Source organism: Trichechus manatus, unplaced genomic scaffold (genome assembly GCF_000243295.1).
Source record: "Trichechus manatus latirostris isolate Lorelei unplaced genomic scaffold, TriManLat1.0 scaffold00052, whole genome shotgun sequence".
NCBI classification, from domain to species: Eukaryota; Metazoa; Chordata; class Mammalia; order Sirenia; family Trichechidae; genus Trichechus; species Trichechus manatus.
This window is the reverse complement of record NW_004443988.1, coordinates 509,201-515,307: the sequence shown is the minus strand read 5'-3', so window position 1 is coordinate 515,307 and position 6,107 is coordinate 509,201.

Sequence of the window (6,107 nt, the reverse complement as noted above, 5' to 3'; positions counted from 1 at the left end):
GTTGTTAACCAATGTCATAAAACAATATGTGTACTACTGTTTCATGAGAAACTATTTGTTCTGTAAGCCTTCACCTGAAGTACAGAAAAAAAAAAAATAGTAAGAAAAAATCTTGACAATCTACTAGTGGGACCAGAAAAACACTACATACTTAGAATGGAAGATACAACAACATGTATGTAATGAATAAGGTGCTAACAACGAGCAATAGGAGTTGAGAGGAGATAGAGAGCACATTCAATTGACGATGGAAATATGGGTGAAAATATAGAAAAGATGAGAAATGGAGGTGGTTGTAAGGGGCCATGGGAGTTACGAGGCAGGCAATCCATGGAGAGGAATCATCACATACAGAAGCTCTGGAAGTAATATCTCCCGTATCTTGTCCTAGAGGACAAAAGTTGAGCGTGGAAAGGCAGCTTGAGGTCTTATATGACTCACATCATGCTTGTTCTTAATCTCTGCCATGCGTAGTCCACCTTTCAAAGGGTCAATGATATATAGCTAAACTCTACATTTAGAATTTATCTTTCATAACTATTTATTTTAAAAATTGAGGAAGCTTTTTTTATACCAGAGTTGGGGAACTATATTACAAGTCATTATGATAATAGCCTTTCTCTTTGTTTTAGAAAGAACCACACAGACTTCACAACATGAAGATCACAGAAACCACAGTACATCTGTTGCAGGTGCCTCCTGCTCAGCATGTCTCAAACTGAACACATTATTCTACTTTCGCTCTCAAACTTACTTATCCTCCTGTGTTCCTCCATGTCAGTGTTATGTAGTACTATAAAACAGAATTCTGAGCCGCTCTTCATTCTGCATAATCAATCAGTGAAGAAGTCCTATTTATTCAAACTCTAGAAACTCTATTGAATCTAACACTACATTTTCATTGCCACATTCTTTTAATTAAGGCATTTAAAAATCTATTTAATAGAGATTACTAACAATTATTTTCTGTTATTCATACCTACAATCATGCCAGCTTTCTTATCAATCTTTCCTACAACTTGATGACATAGGGACCTTTCTAATACAGATAAGATGATATCCTGCTTAACATGTCAATTAATTAATTTCACAAACATTTATTGCAAGCTTTTTATGTGCCAACTACTGTACTACTAGTTTGTGGTATAAAGGTGAAAGACTTTGGCCTTTGGGAATCTACGGGGAAAATTAGATATGTAAAGAGTATTTATAGTATAGGGTATTAAGTGTTTTAATTGACCAAATAGCAAAGAGTATGGAAACACAGTAAATATTGACTAAATCTGTCATACTAAGTTATTCAGATTGTATTATTTATGCAATATTTTATCACCAAAGGGCATTCAGGGTTGCGGTAAATGTAATAAAATACAATCCATTGCAGATCTGTGGCAGAGACTGACTAAATGCTCACCAATATATTTCCTCTTCCTGGGCACAAAACAAAATTACATTTCCCAGCCTCTCCTGAAGTCCTGTTGAGACAGTGTCATTGAATTCTGGACAGTGGTATGTGGGCAGTATATGCCAATACTGCTCAAATTGTAGTCTGTAGATCACTGCTTGTCTATGAATTGTTTATTACTGGTCAACACTGAGGTAGATGCATGTTATGGATTGAATTATGTCCCCCAAAAAATGTGTGTATCAATTTAGCTGGGGCATGATTCCCAGTATTGTGTGATTGTCCTCCATTTTGTGATTGTAATTTTATGTTAAAGAGGATTAGGGTGGGATTGTATAACACCCTTACCAAGGTCACATCCATGATCCAATGTAAATGGAGTTTCCCTGGGGTGTGGCCTGCACCACCTTTTATCTTACAAGTGATAAAAGGAAAGGGAGGCAAGGATAGAATTGGGGACCTCATACCACCAAGAAAGCAGTGTCAGGAGCAGAGCATGTCCTTTGGACCCGGGGTCCCTGAGCTGAGAAGCTCCTAGTCCAGGGGAAGATTGACGAGAAGGCCAACAGAGAGAGAAAACATTCCTCTGGAGCTGACACCCTGAATTTGGACTTTTAACCTACTTTACTGTGAGGAAATCAACTTCTGTTTGTTAAAGCCATCCACTTTTGGTGTTTCTGTTATAGCAGCACTAGATGACTAAGACAGTGTAGAAACTGAAAGTAGGGCTTAAGAAATTTTATCAAAATTTGGCAAAATAATTTTATGTTTCTTGAATTTAAAATTAAAAAATGGGCTTATTTTGTATATGTCTTTTATTTTTATTTTATTTTATTTTTTGTTAATCACATGTGTATGCCACTTCTACACCTGCCCCTAAAATGTCCCATGCATTCTTCCATATTTTCTCTCCCTATCATATTTGTATAGCTGAAGGACCCTAAGAATTTGGAGTTATAGGATGGAAGATGAATGGATCACCAAGTCTGCCACTTAGAGAAGAACTCCCAAGAGAGCCAAATGATCCACAGTGGACTTTACATTTTGAGGATTAAAGTTTTATTGTGTTAGCCTATGAGATTTGGAGTAGCTTTTTAGAATAGCCTCCACTGTGTTCTCATATTAATTCAATGGCAAACACAGCTCTTCATGTTAAAATCTTAGCATATATTCCCAGTTTCATCTCTTGGCAGCCAGACCATGCATTTTCACTACTCTGCCTCCTTATTTATGTTTGTTTTCTCGGTCATCACCTCAATAATATTCAGGCAATGAGACTTGAAATATTGCCTGTCCCCATTCAACTTATTCTCTCTTCCTGAATCTATCATTTTGAATCTGAATGGAACTTCACTCAACATCTCAACATTTTTTTAAGTAACTTGGCAACATGACTTAGAAATTAATTTGGAATAACAAACATAAAATCACTACATGAAAAAATCAGAAAAAGAAGACCAGGGAAAGAAAATTAATACTTCTATGCATTAAAATGTATCATCAATCTATGGTAATTAAAAATATTTGAAAAAGATTCTGTAAAAATGAAATGATAAATAAATAAAAATAATAGGGTCCAGAATCACATCTAAGTACATATCGGAATTTGGTGTATATTAATAGTAAAGGCATTTCACAACAGTGAGTAAAAATAATATAATTAACACATTATGTTGGCATAGCTACTTAGCCATTCGTGTGGGGAAAGAAGTCTGGATCATTATCACAAACATTATGTCTACATATTTAAATATAAGATTAAACATAAAAGTGTCAGGAATAAATACAAGTACCTACTTTTTCATCTTAGCATAGAAATCACCTTTAAGCATAAACCCAGCACAGAGTAGAGAAATAATAAATCACAAAGACATCATCTGGATCATGAATCACTAGGGAAAGATGAGAAACCTAGTAGCAGCATAAACAAGAGACAGGAAAAGTTAATTCACAGACTATTTTTTTTAAATGGGCAAAAAACATGTGAAAATATTCTCTATATCCCATAAGTATTTAAAGTACATGAATATGTGTAATTGAAGTCTCATAAAACATGAAAGAGAGTTAGAGGAAGAACATCTGAAGCCATAATGGTGAGAATTTTTGAAAACTGGTGAAAGACATGAACCCACAGATTTAATAACAGCAGAGAACACTACAAATTGGCACATCATAGTAAAACTACATATTTGCACAGCATAATAAAACTTCTGGAAAACAAAGACAAAGTAAAAAAAAATTAAAACTGAGTAGAGGAAAAAAAGACATTATCTTACAAAATATCAGTCTTCTCAACAGAAACAATGAAAGCCAAAAAACAGTTGGAAAACATCTTTAAAGTGGTGTTTCTATTTAGTATTTTTCAATTTATATATATATACATATATAACTTGAAGGTTAAATAAACATATTTTTTCACACAAAAGAAAGATGTTATCAAAAGGATGCACTTAAAGAATTACCAATTTTTTTTTTTTTTTTTTTTAGTGAAAGGAAAATATTCCCAGATGAAAACAAGGAAATGCAAGAAAGAATGAAGAACATCATAAAGGATAAAAGAGTAGCTAAATGTAAATAATATTGACTGTGCAAGAAAATATTGTAACATCAGCATGTGAAGTGTAAATATACTTAGAACTAAAACTTATACAAATAATACTAAACAGAAATAATACTAAAGTTGGAAAATGATGAATGGTGAAAGATTTCTATGATTTTATCTGTAACAGGAAGTGATAAAAGTAATAATTTTATCATATTCTAATAAGTCTTAAATGTGTGTTGTCATCTCTAAAGTAATAACTAAAATGATGTTAGAAAAACAAACTAACAAATAATAAAAGGAGTAGTGGAAATAAAAAATGTATATTTGAATAATCCAAAAGGAGGCAAAAAGGGGAAGAAAGGGAAAATATAAGACAAATGAGGCAAATAAGGAATAAATAATACGATAAGAACTTAGCTAGGTCAGTGATTACATTAAATGTAAATGGTCTAAGTAAAAGAATAAGATTATCAGATTGGATTAAAACACTCACTTATAAGGTGTTCACAAAGCACACACTCTAAAAATAAATCACAAAAAAGGAAACTTTGAGGCCAGATACATGACTGGAGATAGGGACTTATTTTAATAATTATAAAGAGATCAATCCTAAAGGAAACTAGCACAGTAATAATTCCATACTTGTCCAAAAGGAAGCTTTATAAAAAGCAAAGCAAGAATTAATAAAACTTAAATAAGATATAGACCAATTAGCAGTCACAATGAAAGAGTTTAACACATCTCTCTGAAAAGTTGATTATTGAAGCAAGTAGTAATTGATAAAGATATACAAAATCTGAACAAAAGAGTTAATGAACTGTACAGAAGTAACACTCATATAATGCTGCATCCAAAACAGAATTATTTCCTATTTTTAAGTACATGTTGAACATTTACCAAAATCAACCATAAATAAAACATCTACATTTCAAAATATTGAAATCATCCAAAGTAGATTTTCTGACTACAAGGGGATTAAGCTAGAAAGCACATCCCTAAAGTGGAAATCAAAACCACAAAGATACACCACCACATGGTGGGGGAGGGAGGGGAAGAAAACAGAAAATATCAAGATTAAATGAGGATGTAAAGCAACTAGAAACTCTTTTCTATTACGTCACTGTTTGGACTACTAACTGTTGTACCTCTTTGGTTGCTTCTACTATAGTTGAATAAACACATAGCCTATGACCTAGCAATCTCACTCATAGGTGTATACTCAATAAAATGTATGTTCAGCAAAAGACATGTACTAAAATGTTTGTAACAACACTATTTGAAACAACTGAAAACTACCCAAAGGCCCTACAACAGTAGAAAACCAAAACCAAACACACTGCTGTTGTGTCAATTTTGACTCATAGCAACCCTATAGGACAGAGTAGAACTGCCCAATAGAGTTTCCAAGGCTGTAATCTTTTTGGAAGCAGGCTGCCACATCTTCCTCCTGCAGAGCGGATTGTGGGTCCGAACTGCCAACCTTTTGATTAGCAGCAAGTGCTTAACCACTGCTCTACCAGGGCTCCTTTACAACAGTAGAATGTAGACATAAATTTTAATACATTCACACAATGAAATACTAAAGAGCAATGAGAGTGAAACATATTCAATAAATAATATTGATAAATCTCACAAACAATGTTCAACAAAAGGAGCTAGTCACAAAAGAGTATAATGATTCTATTTAGCAAAATTATGTAATGAGGTAAAATTAATCATTAAGTTAAAAATCAAGACTGTGGTTATTCTTAGGAATGTAGTGACTGGAGGGCATCTGAGGTGCTGTAATAATCTTGATCTTGTACAGGATACACAGTTATGTTTAGTTTGACACAATTCAGAAAACTACACATTTATGATATGTATACATTTCTGTATTATACTTCCACAAATTGGTTATAAATAATTGCAATTATAGGAATTGATAAAGTGCAATTTTTGACCACAGGAGTAGAATAAGTAGCTGAATTAGAAGTGACGTTCATTGGAGTTGAAAACAGCAAGGATATAAGAAGCTATATTGTTGGATGCATTGATCGAATGGACATTGGAGGACCTTCACATACAGGTAGAACTTGAGAAAGACTGAGTCAGTTACTAAAGTGAATAGGAGAGTGGAATGGAGAGGTTGGTAGATAACATTCCTGAGAAGGTTTA